General features: G+C 40.7%; 1 protein-coding gene across 2 annotated transcripts in view; it reads right to left on the reverse strand.

Moving 5' to 3' along the window:
- CD93 (CD93 molecule) overlaps positions 1–14003 on the reverse strand; it is a 36126-nt gene that overhangs the window by 14260 nt on the left and 7863 nt on the right. The gene's annotated exons all lie outside the window — the stretch shown is intronic.

Raw genomic sequence — 14003 nt, forward strand, 5'->3', positions numbered from 1 at the left:
AGGCTTGGTAAACATGTGGGCTTTTCACTGAAACCCTCAAAAAGCCACATGTTAGAAATAAAGATTATGCCCCAGAAGAAAGGAATTTAGTCTACAATTAAGGGGAAAAACAATAAAAGATATAATAAAACAATATAAAAAACATAAAAAGATATAAAAAAAATAAAAGATGCCCTAGTAAGGCATAAAACCAAGTCTTCACAAATTCTATATAATCAACCAGGAATTTAACAACCTATAGAACAAAAGTCAAACTCACAGAAAAGAGGAAGATTATATAAACTAGAACTTCCAAGGTATGTCGAAGTCCACCAATTTAAAATACTAGACATTAAAAGAAATGGGGAAAAAATAACGCATGATTTAAAAAAAACAAAAGTTAATAGAAAGGTTTTAAAATGAATCAAGCAGTGTAATTAACAGATAAAGACTTTAAAGAAACTATTATAAGCACAAAGAGCTAAAGAAAAAGATAGTCTCATTGAATAAACAATCTCAGTAAAGAAATGGAAACTGTAAAAAAATGGAAATTCTAATACTGAAAGTACAATATCTGAATAGAACACTTTACATTTTGAACTTAAAAGCATATAGGAAGGGCACCTGAGTGGATCAGAGGGTTAAGCCTCTGCCTTCAGCTCAGGTCATGATCTCAGGGTTCTGGGATCCAGCCCCACATCGGGCTCTCTGCTCAGTGGGGAGCCTGCTTCCCCCCTCTCTCTCTGCCTGCCCCTCTGCCTGCTTGTGATATCTCTCTCTCTCTGTCAAATAAATAAAATAAAATCTTAAAAAAAAAAGCATATAGGAAATGGTAGGGAAATAGGTCAGTGAACTTATAAACTTGAATATAGCTCAGTAGATATTAACATGTCTGAAGAACAGAAAGATACATAGTTTCAGAAAGAATAAACAAAGCTATTTAATTTAATTTGGAGTATTTAATTGGAGGCTTAGATGCAGAGAAGAAAGAGAATGTAACAACAAAGTATTTGATGAAATATTTTCCAAATTTCCAAAATTTTGTTAAGATTCTATAGGTCTAAGAATTTTAGTGAGCCCCCAGCACATACTACAGACAAAACCCTAACTATGTTTCTTATAGACAAATCAAGGAAAAGGAACAATAAGGAAAATATCTTAAAAGTAGCTAGAGAAAAAAACAAACTTATCTCCTATCAGAAACAATGCAAACCAGAAGACAATGGGATGATATCTTTAAAGTACTAAAATAAATAAACAAAAAGCCACAGTCAACACAAAATATTATGTCTGGATAAAATATTCTTCAAGGATGAAGGAGAAATAAACCCATTTTCAGATAAAAGAAAACGAAAGTAATTCAGTGCCAGCAGACGTGTGCTGTACTTGTGCTAAGGGAAGCTCTCAGGTGAGAGGAAATGACACCAGATGGAAATCTGGACCTCCAAAGAGAAACAAAAAACAACTAAAATGGTAAATATTTGAGTAAGTATAAAAGATGACATTTATTCAATTCCCTCAAAGACAACTGGCTCTTTAAAGCAAACACTATAATATTATATTATAAGATTTATAAATTCTGTAAATATGAAATTTTTATGTGACAAAAATAATATAAAAGATATGCTTGGTGGAATTGTACTGTTTCAAGTTTCTTGTTATTTATTTATTTATTTATTTATTTATTTTCAGTGTTCCAGAATTCATTGTTTATGCACCACACCACTCCATGCAATACGTGCCCTCCATAATACCCACTATCTGGTTCACCCAATCCCTACCTTCCCTTCCCTCCAAAACCCTCAGTTTGTTTCTCAGAGTCCACAGTCCCTCATGGTTCATCTCCCTCTCCTATTGCCCCCAACTCACTTCTCCTCTCCATCTCTCCATGTCCTCCATGTTATTTCTTATGCATCATAAGTAAGTGAAATCATGTGTTAATTGACTCTCTCTGCTTGACTTATTTCATTCAGCATAGTTTCCTCCAGTCCCGTCCATGTTGCTACAAAAGTTGGGTATTCATCCTTTCTGATGGAGGCATAATATTACATAGTGTATATGGACCACATCTTCCTTATCCATTCATCCAGTGAAGGGCACCTTGGTTTGGCGACAGTGGCCATTGCTGCTATGAACAACTATGAACAGGGTACAGATGGCCCTTCTTTTCACGACATCTGTATCTTTGGGGTAAATACCCAGGAGTGCAATGGCAGGGTCATAGGGAAGCTCTATTTTTAATTTCTTAAGGAATCTCCACACTGTTTTCCAAAGTGGCTGCACCAACTTGCATTCCCACCAACAGTGGAAGAGGGTTCGCCTTTCTCCACATCCTCTCCAACACATGTTGTTTCCTGTCTTGTTAATTTTGGCCATTCTAACTGGTGTACGGTGGTATCTCAATGTGGTTTTGATTTGAATCTTCCTGATGGCTAATGATGATGAACATTTTTTCATATGTCTGTTAGCCATTTGTATGTCATCTTTGGAGAAGTGTTTGTTGATGTCTTCTGCCCATTTTTTGACGTGATTATCTGTTTTGTGTGTGTTGAGTTTGAGGAATTCTTTATAGATCTTGGATATCAGTCCTCTGTCTGTACTGTCATCTGTGAATATCTTCTCCCGTTCCATGGGTTGCCTCTTTGTTTAGTTGACTGTTTCCTTTGCTGTGCAGAAACTTTTGATCTTGATAAAGTCCCAAAAGTTCATTTTCGCTTTTGTTTCCTTTGCCTTTGGAGACATATCTTGAAAGAAGTTGCTGTGGCTGATATCGAAGAGGTTACTGCCTATGTTCTCCTCTAGGATTCTGATGGATTCCTGCCTCACACTGAGGTCTTTTATCCATTTTGAGTTTATATTTTTTATATGGTGTAAGAGAATGGTTGAGTTTCATTCCTCTACACAAAGCTGTCCAATTTTACCAGCACCATTTATTGAAGAAACTGTCTTTTTTCCACTGTATGTTTTAACCATAAAGTTAACAGTCCATCTGGGCTCTCTACTCTGTTCCACTGGTCTATGTGTCTGTTTTTTTGTCAGTACCATGCTGCCTTGGTGATCACAGTTTTATAGTAAAGCTTAAAATCAGGCAACATGATGCTTCCAATTTTGTTTTTCATTTTCAACATTTCCTCAGCAATTTGGGGGTCTCTTCTGGTTCCATACAAATTTTAGGATTGATTGTTCCAGCTCTTTGAAAAATGCCAGTAGAATTTTGATAGGGATGGCATTGAAAGTATACATTGCTCTAGGCAGTAGAGAAGTCAAACTCTCTCTTTTCACAGATGACATGATACTTTATATGGAAAACCCAGGACTCCACCCCCAAACTACTAGAACTCATACAGCAATTCAGTAATGTGGCAGAATACAAAATCAATGTACAGAAATCAGTTGCTTTCTTATACACTAACAATGAAAATACAGAAAGGGAAATTAGACGATTGATTCCATTTACTATAGCACCGAGAACCATAAGATACCTGGGAATAAACCTAACCAAAGAGGTAAAGGATCTGTACTTGAGGAACTACAGAACACTCATGAAAGAAACTGAAGAAGACACAAAAAGATGGAAGACCATTCCATGTTCCTTGTTATCTTTTACAAAGTGGTCCAATATTAACTCTGAACAAGCTGATTAGATATAATTTTTTAAAAGATTTTATTTATTTATTTGACAAAGAGCTAGAGAGCACAAGTAGGCAGAACAACAGGCAGAAGGAGAGGGAGAAGCAGACTCTCTGCTGAGTGGGGGTCCCGATGTGGGGTTGGATCGCAGGACCTTGGGATCATGACCTGAGCCAAAGGCAGATGCTTGACCAACTGAGCTACCCAGGTGCCTTTTAGATATAATTTCTAAAGCAACAACTAAATAATACAAATGGATTATCAGCAAACACCCAATGAGAAGTCTGGCTCCTGGCCAAAATGTGTGTGACTTTTTAGGCTTGACCACAGGTAATTGCAAAGACTTAGGAACAGGTGTCATTGGGAAAGCTGCCTCACCCCCATAATGAACTTGGGGCATGACCAGTCCATGGCAGTCTCTAAAGGGAGGTGCAGTTGGGGCGCCTGGGTGCCTCAGTGGGTTAAAGGGATGTGCAGTCAAGACTCAGGGTCCCCTGGCTGGATATGTTTCTTGTATATTTGCACTCCTAGCCCTGGGTGTCTTCATTCCCAGGTGTCTTTTACCTGAGGCCCTGGTCAGAGGTGTTTCCAGGTACCTTTGCTCTGGTCTCCTTACTGGCAGGGCTAGGGGCTAAGGGGAGCCTTGAAAACTTTTCCTCACTCTGACTCAGTCCACTCCTAGCCTTCTGCCTCTCCACCTCACCCCACCTCAGAACCCATAACACTGCTGGAGACTTTTGTCCAGGGCTACATCCATAGTGAGACCTGTCCCATGCCTGTGCTAATCTAGCTGACCCTTTACCTTCCATGGGAGAAAATGGAAAAGAGGTTCAGCACTTTCTCTGGTTTTAGACTCTTGCTTACAGAGACTGTCTCACTTAAGTGATTAAAGTCTTCACTGATTCTTTCATTTTGGCTTATTGTTGCTTGAATCAGCTACTCCAACACCTGACAGTTTCTCTTGTTCTTGTTCTCTCTCCCTCTCTCTCCTACTAGCTCAACTGAGCTCTTGACACTCAATAGAAAAATAAAAATGCAATAGGAAAGTATACTTAAAAACTTTTGTTAAGAGAATGGAAAGACAAGCCACATCCTGGGGGAAGATATTTCCGGAACAAATATCTGATGGAGGAATGCTATCCAAAATATACAGAGAATTTTTAAAATGCAACACTAAGACTACAAACAACTCCATTTTAAAAAATGAGCAAAAAACCTGAACATACATTTCATCAGAGAAGATATACAGATAGCAAATACACAAATGAAAAAATGTCCCATATCATGTCAACAAGGAAATGTAAATTAAAACAACGAGGCACCACCACACACCTATTAGAATGTCCAAAATCAAGAACACTGACAATAGCAAATGCTGGCAGGATATGGACCAAAAAGAGCTCTTATTCATTGCCGCTGGGAATGCAAAATGATATAGTCTTTTTGGAAACCAGTTTGGTAGTTTTTAACAAACTAAGCATATTCTTACCATGTGACCAGTAAACACACTTCTAGGCATTTACCAAAATGAGTTTAAAACTTATGTTCACACAAACACCAGCATGCAAAAGTTTGTGTTTTATGGACGATTGCCAAAACTTGAAAACAGCAAGATGTCCTAAGATAGGTGAATGTGTGAACAAATGGTGGTACATCTGGACAGTGGAACATGATTCAGTGCTAAAAAGAAATGAGCTCTCAAGCCATGAAAAGACATGGAGGAACTTGAAACGCATACTGCTAAGCCAATCTTAAAAATTTACATACTGTGTGATTTCATCCATATGACATTCTAGGAAAAAAAAAACTACAGAGACAATGAAAGATCAGTGGTTGCCACGGGTTCAGGGGCAGTGGGGAGGGAGGGGAGGACAGGGAGCACAGGGAATTACTGGCTTATCAAGCATACAAAGGCACCACACCAATGCAAAATGTTAATAACAGGGAAATTACTGAGAGATTGCGTGGGAATACTAAAATACTGAAATACTCTTTGTATTTCAGATCAATTCTTCCATAACCCTGAAACTGCTCAGAAAACAAAAGTCCGATTAAAAAAAAAAGAGTATTTGATTAACCAAAATAAAACAAGAAAAGAGAAGAAAGACAAGCACACAGTACAAGAGGCAGAAAACAAATAACAAAAATGAGAGGCCTCAACTTGATAAATTCTGATTCCATCAATATGAGTTTCTAGAACAGGCAAAATGAACCCGCTGTGGTAGAAAGCAAAAGGGTGTTTGTCTCTGGGGTAAGAACTGACTGGAAGGGAGTCCAGGAATCGTGCCACATGGTGGCATGTTCTGTGTCTTGAGTGGAAAGGCAGTTATGCTGTATATACATTTTTCAAGACTCATCAGATTGTATCATTGGCATTGGTACATTGCTCTGTATATAATTTTTTAATTCAATGTTTTTTTTAAAAATTTTATTTATTTACTTGACAGACAGAGATCACAAATAGGCAGAGAGAGAGAGGAGGAAGCAGTCTCCCTACTGAGCAGAGAGCCCAATGTGGGGCTCAATCTCAGGACCCTGGGATCATGACCTGAGCCAAAGGCAGAGGCTTTAACCCACTGAGCAACCCAGGCACCTCTTAATTCAATGTTTTAAAACAGAAAATAAAAAGGACTGCCGTAGTGGGCCATGCCATACCCATAAGGATGAAACCCACAGGCTGGTGATGAAGGACCAAAAAGATAGAAAGCCCCTGAGAGCACATTCAGGAGCCCCAGAACCCCCACCTTTGAACTCTGGTGATTGAGAGAAATAAGCATCATGTTAACTAGGCTTTATAACATTCAGGCAAATTCACAGCTAAATATTACAAGTTTCCCTCACATACAAGAAGAACCAGCATCACATGCCCAGAACAGATGTTGATTTGCATTCATGTAAGAATTACTTATATATCGTATCTGTTTTACAAAAATACATATATAAATTGAGATGAGTGCCCCAGGAGATGAATTTTTAGCTGGCTACAGCTGGGAACCTCTCATGAACCTCATTTCTCCAGCAAACCTTTATTTATTTATTTGTTTGTTTGTTTGTTTGTTTTTGGTTTGTTTTCTTGTTTGTTCAGCTAACCCATGAGTTGATTCCAGACCTTGTGATTCTGATTTTGAAAAAACATGGCCTAAATGAATCATCTTTTCCTATGCTCAAAAAAGATAAATGCCTCATGTTGAAGACCTCCAACATGCAGCTGAAGTTACCAAATAACATTTCATTTCAACCACAAACCATTAAACATCAAATCCAGTCTCTGTATTAAAGAAGTCATTCTGGGCATCTGGTCTCCTCTGCAATGGAAAAAGCCTCTTAATGAAAAGCCATGACTTTACTGCTGACACTGGTTTCACTCTCAACTTGGCATCTGCAGTATCTAAGAGATTTTCTAAAGTTGTTTTTATTTGCGAATTTTAATAACATGAAAGGTTGTTCCCTAAAAGTACATGGTTTAAATCAAAAGGGTAGAGTTTGACTTGATGTTGAAGAAGGAAATGTAGTTAGATGTTTTTCAGGAAGATAAGGGGTGGTAAAAGAAATAATCCAACAATGTGAGTTGTAAAAGTCCATACTCTGTGTGAGGGAGAGTCAGGAAACAGACAGGGAGCCCCTTTCTTCATGGTGCTATTGACTATTTGATGGAGATCAGCAAAATGAAGGGGATTAGTAATGCCTGTGCTGCCTTGGAGGAAGATAGAGAGAGGATTGGTTGCCCAAGAGATTCACTCCTTGGCGGAGCAAGAAGATACAGAAAATGGACAAAATTCGTACATTATAAGGCTAACTTCAGTCATTCACTTTTCATTACCTCTGAAATAACGAAGTCCGACTCAGTCATGGTTCCCTGTTCCATAAAAAATACAGATCACAGCTTGTAAACCTTTATTTCATCTATAACATTGCTAAGCAAGAGTTTAAAATCAACCTAATGGTGGTTTCCAGAGGGGAAGGGTGGGAATGGATGAAATAGGTGAAGGGGATTAAGAGTACACTTAGCATGATGAGCACTGAGTCATGTCTAGAATTGATAAATCACTATATTGTACACCTGAGATGAATGTAACACTGTGTGTTAACCATATTGGAATTAAAATTTTAAAAATAAGTATAAAATACAAAATAAAATCAATTTAATGAGGTGTCATTTACATACAATAAAATGTATCCATTTTATATGTATGGTTTGATGAGTTTTGACAAATATCAACACTCAGTAACCATCACCCAATCAAGACAATTCTTCTCCACAAGGGTCCCTCAAGGTCCTTTGCGGTAAAACCTCACCCCCACTCTCATATAACCATTATTCTACTTTCTCGGACAATAGAATAGTGTTACCCAGTCTAGAATTGTACTCTTATGTATCTGGTTTACTTTGCAAAACACAATACTTTTGAAATTCACTCATGTCATTGTGTATATCAAAAGATGTCTTAGTCCTCTCCTTTTCTCAAGAAGGCATATTCCACCGGATGGGTAAACCTCAATCTTTACCCATTTACCTGCTGAAGAATATCTGGTTGACACACAAACATGACATCTTGCTCAAGACGGAATAGGGATGACCACTCTGAGTCAATGAGGATGTGATTGTGGGATTTACAGGTGGGGTGCGAATGCCAGTCTCTCTGGGGATGGCAGGCAGCTTTTGAGCAGTTCCAGCCCTAGAACGTGTGTGTGTGTGTGTGTGTGTGTGTGTGTGTGTATTAGGGGTGTCCATAAGCTTGAGTATGTTCATTTGGACATGAGAAAATATTAAAACCACCCACCATTGCTGAGTGCTCCACCTTCCCTATCTTGAACAGGCTGAGAGGAAAACCAGTCTAACTTGTTGCTGGTTGGCACTATTAGAAATGCACCTCCCTTTCACTTTAATAGGAGTCAGGGAAACCCAGTGATTAAGACTGACACAGCAAGATCCCACCCGTACTTCATCAGCTGGCAGCCATGTGACCATGGGCAAGTTTGTCAACTTCCTTACCTATAAAGTGAGAATATTAATAGTGCCTGTTTCTCAATAAATACTACAGGTAAGTAGTAGAGGTTAAATGATTGGTTTCCCGTATGTGGTTTTAATAACATGTCATATGAAACAACATATTCAGTTGGTCTTTATTTTAAAAAATATTTGCAACTTGGGGCACCTGGGTGGCTTAGTCGGTTAAGTATCCGCATTTGATTTTGACTCAGGTCATGATCTCAAGGTCGTAAGATTGAGCTCCATGTCGGGATCCTTGCTCAGCAGGGAGTCTGCTGGAGATTCTCTCTCTCCCTCCCCCTCTGCCCCTCCTCTCACATGTACTCTCTCTCTAAAAATAAAATCTATTAAAAATATATTTGCTATTCAGCTATGTGCAAAGCACTGTGTGATGCATGATACAGATTCAGTGCTTGCCCTCCAGCACCTTATCATCTCTTAGGAATACACAGGCATGTGGCCTCTGAGCCAGCACTCAAGAAACTAAGTGATTTGGATTATAGCAATTCAAAAAGAAAAGCCCTTCCTTGGGCCCAGCTTCCTCCTGGGGAAATCAGGCCATGAGCTATAGAGGAAGGAAGGAGTGCCTCGACTTCCTGTAGGGACAGATGAGGATGCTGTTAGTGCTCAATCCACAGCCCTTAGCCTTTTCACCATGGGCAGGGTCAAATTCTACCCACCTGTGTCCTTGTCCCTGTACCTGATGGCTTCCCCAACCCCTCTGCCCACAGGCTGGGTTGTCTGGAAGTGCCAGGAATTACTCATTACCAACGTTGGGAATAGCCCTTAACCAGTTATAGATGGGAGTTGTATAAATATCCTGGTTCCCTTGTCCTGCAGGTGGAATGACTCTGCTGTGTTTTATAACATTTCCTAGAGTTTCCATGGTTACAAGACTCTATCACAATTTCTTGTACTTCTCAATAAAGTATTTGCTTTGAAATCCTTGTCTCCAGCTATGCTTCTGGGAGTTAGAGTGGAAAGAGCTTGGAAGCCAAGCAGACATGATGGCGGCAGTCCAGGGTTGCCATAGTGAAGGCCTGAGTATGGACAGCACCTGAGCCAGACAGGGTCAGGGTGAGCAGACTGTGTGTGTGTGTGTGGGGGGGCAGTTGTTGGTCTGTGGCTACTAGGAAAGAGAAGTCATGGACATCAAGGGTGTAAACATGACCACCCAGGGGTGGCGTTGGCTCAACTTGCGTATTATATTGCTGCAATACCTCTGGCCGCCCATGCGCTCAACATTTGTTGAACACCACTGTATGCCAGGCCCTAGTCTAGATGCCTGGGTCATAGCAAAGACCGCTGCCCTTGTGGAGCTTGCATATATAAAGAGACTATAAGTAATGCATCATAATTGTGAAACGAAGTTATAAACTATGCTAGAAGGTACCCAGTGCTTTGGGAAAAAAAGAAAGCAAGGCAGAGCCAGTGTCCCTGGGAGGCTAGAGAGAAGGAAGAGTTCTATAACCCAGTGGAGGAAAAGAATACCATCACAAAATCATTTCCAGAGCAAGAGAATCAACTGAATGGACGAGAGGGAATACTCACAATAGTAAGAGAAGAAAATTACCCAAAACCGAATAAAGCAGAGGTTCTCCAAGCTTGGGTGAGGGGTGGGGGGGATGCAGGTCTCTAGGCTGGTGACAGCAGCAGCTTTACCTGGAAACCCATGGGAAATGTAACTTCTTGGGCTTCATCACAAACTCACTGACTCAGAAACTCTGGGCTGAGGCCCAGCTCTCTGGGTTCCAGCATGCCCTGAGGGGATTCCAGGGGATCCCAACACACACACACACACGTACACACACGTGTGTGTGCATGCATGGACACCAGAATAAAGCACCTTCCTGAGATGGGAGTCACTGCCTAGTGCAGGCAGGGTGTGAAGAAGGACCACATTGGCACACCTGAAGTGAGAGAAGCATCAGGGAAAGAACAAGAAAGAAAACAAATTGCTTGTGAAGGAAAGTAACCGCTTGGCCATAGTCTTTGCATCCGGAACAGCCCCTGAGAGAAAGCAAGGGCTCCACATCTCGGGCGTTCTGAAGGACAATAGTTTACAGGCAGCCCCCGACTTACCATCATTCAACTTGGGTTTTGGACTTCTTGGCAGTCTGAAAGCAACATGCCCTCAGTGGAAACCACACTCTGAGTTTTGATCTTCTCGCAGGCTAGGGATATGTGGGACGATCCTCTGTCATGATGCTGAGCAGAGGCAGCTCCCAGTCAGCCAAGCCATCACAGGGGCCAACAAATGGTGCGCTAGCGACTCTTCTGTTTTTCACGTTTAGTGCAGGATTCCATTAATCACATGAGATAGTTAACACTATCTCTATTTATAACACTTTATAAAATAAACTTGGAGTCAGATGATTTTGCCCAACTGTAGGCTAATGCCCAAGCATGTTTATGGCAGGCTAGGCTAAGCTGTGTTTAAGGGGTTAAGTGTATTTAATGGATTTTTAACTTAGAGTATTTTCAACTTACAATAGCTTTTGTGGGATGCTACCCCATTGTAAATCAAGAAAGGTCTATATATTACAGAAATCATTATCCAGGTAAACCATCATTCGACAGGGAAAAGAACTATTTCCAATCATGCAAGGATGCAGCAAAAATGTACTCTTTGATGGCACCCGCAGAAAAAGACAAAAGCTAAACAACCAGAACACTTGGTAGTTAACTCCACTCTCATGAAATGCAAGAGCGCTGGGAATTAGAGGAGAGGGAACAGAGAAAAGGATCATGTAAAATTCATAGTATCTAAACAGGCATTGATAAAAAAAAAAAAGTGTAGAAATCGAACACTAAAATTCAGATGCAATTAAAGTGAGTGATGGTGTTAGGGGTTCGTGTCGTTTGAGAAGAGAAAAGAAATCACAGATTGCTATGGTTCTTATTTTTTTTTCGGGGAGAAGGGCATAATTATGAGTTAACATTAGATATTGATGAAGAAGGACAGGTTTGAAGATGGGAGGCAAAAATTAAAATGAAGTGCTTGAAGAATACAAGCAATTCTTACAGAGTTCCATAGTATTAAAGGGAAAAGTAGACAAAGAGGGGCACCTGGATGGCTCAGTGGGTTAAAGCCTCTACCTACGGCTCAGGTCATGATCCCAGGGTCTGGAATGGAGGCCTACATCAGGCTTTCTGCTCAGCAGGGGGCCTGCTTCCTCCTCTCTCTCTGCCTACATCTGTGACTATTTGTGATCTCTGTCTGTCAAATAAATAAATAAAATCTTAAAAAAAGAGAGAGAGAAGTAGACAAAGAAATGTCAAGCAAGCCGATAACTGATAGAGAAGAGAAGCACCAAGAAAACATGATAAATAGAATGTACAAAATAAGCCACTGCAAATTCACTAGTCATCTCAGTAATTGTGAATAGGTTAGATCTCCCATTAAAAGACAGACTTTTGATTGAATAAACAATTGGGCGGGGTGATGGGGGGGAAGATAGTGAAATCCAGCTTTGTTTTTGCAAGAGAAAAGCAAGGAGGCATGAGGAAGCTGAAACGTTTTAAATGTTTAAAAATGAAAAAGTATTCATCAAATGCAACTAATAATCAGGTATATCAGTTGTAATAGACAAAATAGGATATGAAACATGTTCAGAAACATATTCATGTTCACATTCATGCTCAGGTTCAGGTTCATGTTCAGAAAATTTCATGTTTGTAAAGAATCTGCCAAATACACATCAGTCCCTTAACCATACAATTTTATGTAGAAAACAAAAGCAATAGAAATGTGAGGAGGTCAGCAAAGCCATATCACCATGAGGTGGGCTAGGATACCTGGGGGTCAGCTCCTGGGGGTGCAGATGACTATTTTGACAAGGAAGTGAAACACCTGATTTGTGATATAATCTTTTGGGGGAAGGAAGACCCTGGGGAAAGAAGGGAAAAGGCACAATTATTTGCTTCTACCTCACATATTTCAGTATTTCCGTGGGATATTTGAATGTAGAAGGATCTCTACAGCACAGAAGACATCGACCCAGTTTAAGACGTTATGCTATGAATTATGTGGACAGGCATAAAACATGAAGAGGAAGAGATAAGCGGTGCTTTGCAGGAAGAGGTGGCAAGAACATGATACAGAGGGTGTCGGTCCTCAGCCAAGCTCAGTGGAAATAGAGCCCTGTCTTCTGCCAAGTGTGGTCCAGGAAGTTAGAGATGGCCCTGAGGACAAGAGGTCCCCGAGCATCTCAGACTAAAGCTGAGATGTATGAATGGTGACCCAGTGACCCAGGCCACATCAGAGTCATCCTCCTCGCCCTCTTTTCTCTCTCTCCTTTCCTTCCTTTGTCTCCTTCTGCTTTTTCTCTTGGTGTTTTTTTCCATTCCTTCTTTCCTTTCTTCCATTCTTCTCTCTCTCTCTCTCTCTCCCTCTCTCCCTCTCTGCCTCTCTTTCCTTCCTGCTTCCCTTCTGTGGACCAGTTTCAACCACAGGAGAAGATCGACATCCAAGTCAATGGATGGCTTTTCACAGAAGAGCCCAGCACAAAGATTTCAGGGAGGGGAAGTGGCTCACAGTGCGGCAGTTTGGGTGCTGGGAGGCTCAGGTGAGGACCTGTGGTTGTGTAGCCTCGTGAAGAACATTCTGTCGAGTCAGGCTAGTTGCCAGCCTCCTGGGTTATCCTGCTGTTTCGTTTCTTTGCTGCACTTTGCCACCTTTGCACTGCTTACCTGTCGGTTATTTCCTCCACAAAGGATGACATGGGGGTTCTCTGGAAGCTGCGAAGTGTTCATTGAGGCTTTGAGTTTGCGGGTTTATTGTCTGTACCCTGTCTCCTCTTACTGAGTACATTTAGTCAGCTGAGAACTTGATATGTTCCTTTGGTTCGTGTTAAACTCCACGGCATGCAAGTCTCGCGTTTGAATCTACATGCCATCTCTTGCAAATGGACTTTGTATTGTGCAATAAATAGAACTGTGTATGTATTGAATTTCTTTGTACAAGATTCATATTTGAAAGATGTATCTAATAGTTGTTATTTTAGTTAACAGATAGCAAAAGTCACAAAGAGGAATTTAAATTTGTCATTTTTGTTCATGGGCTTTTCCTGAATTAGGGAACACTGGGCTCAGGTTTTTCAGTATGAAAGAGAAGGATGTAAACATTGTGGTGTGTGTGTGTGGTGGGGAGGTGGGTTGGGGCCGGCCGTGGTTGTTCATATTAAGACAGAATTTCCAAATGTATCTCATTAGTGATCAGACTGCTGAAAGGATCAGCTTTATTTAACCTTAAGCAATGAATGGTTATCAGAAGTGTCTTGTCCCTTAGCATGGCAGCAGAGCACTGTGTCCTACCCAGGCCCTGTTCTCACCAGGCACGCAGTCTGAGAGGCAGGCAGACTCAGATCTGACCACCTGCTGCCCCAACTCTCAGGCACAGTGA

Source organism: Mustela lutreola, chromosome 9 (genome assembly GCF_030435805.1).
Source record: "Mustela lutreola isolate mMusLut2 chromosome 9, mMusLut2.pri, whole genome shotgun sequence".
NCBI lineage: Eukaryota > Metazoa > Chordata > Mammalia > Carnivora > Mustelidae > Mustela > Mustela lutreola.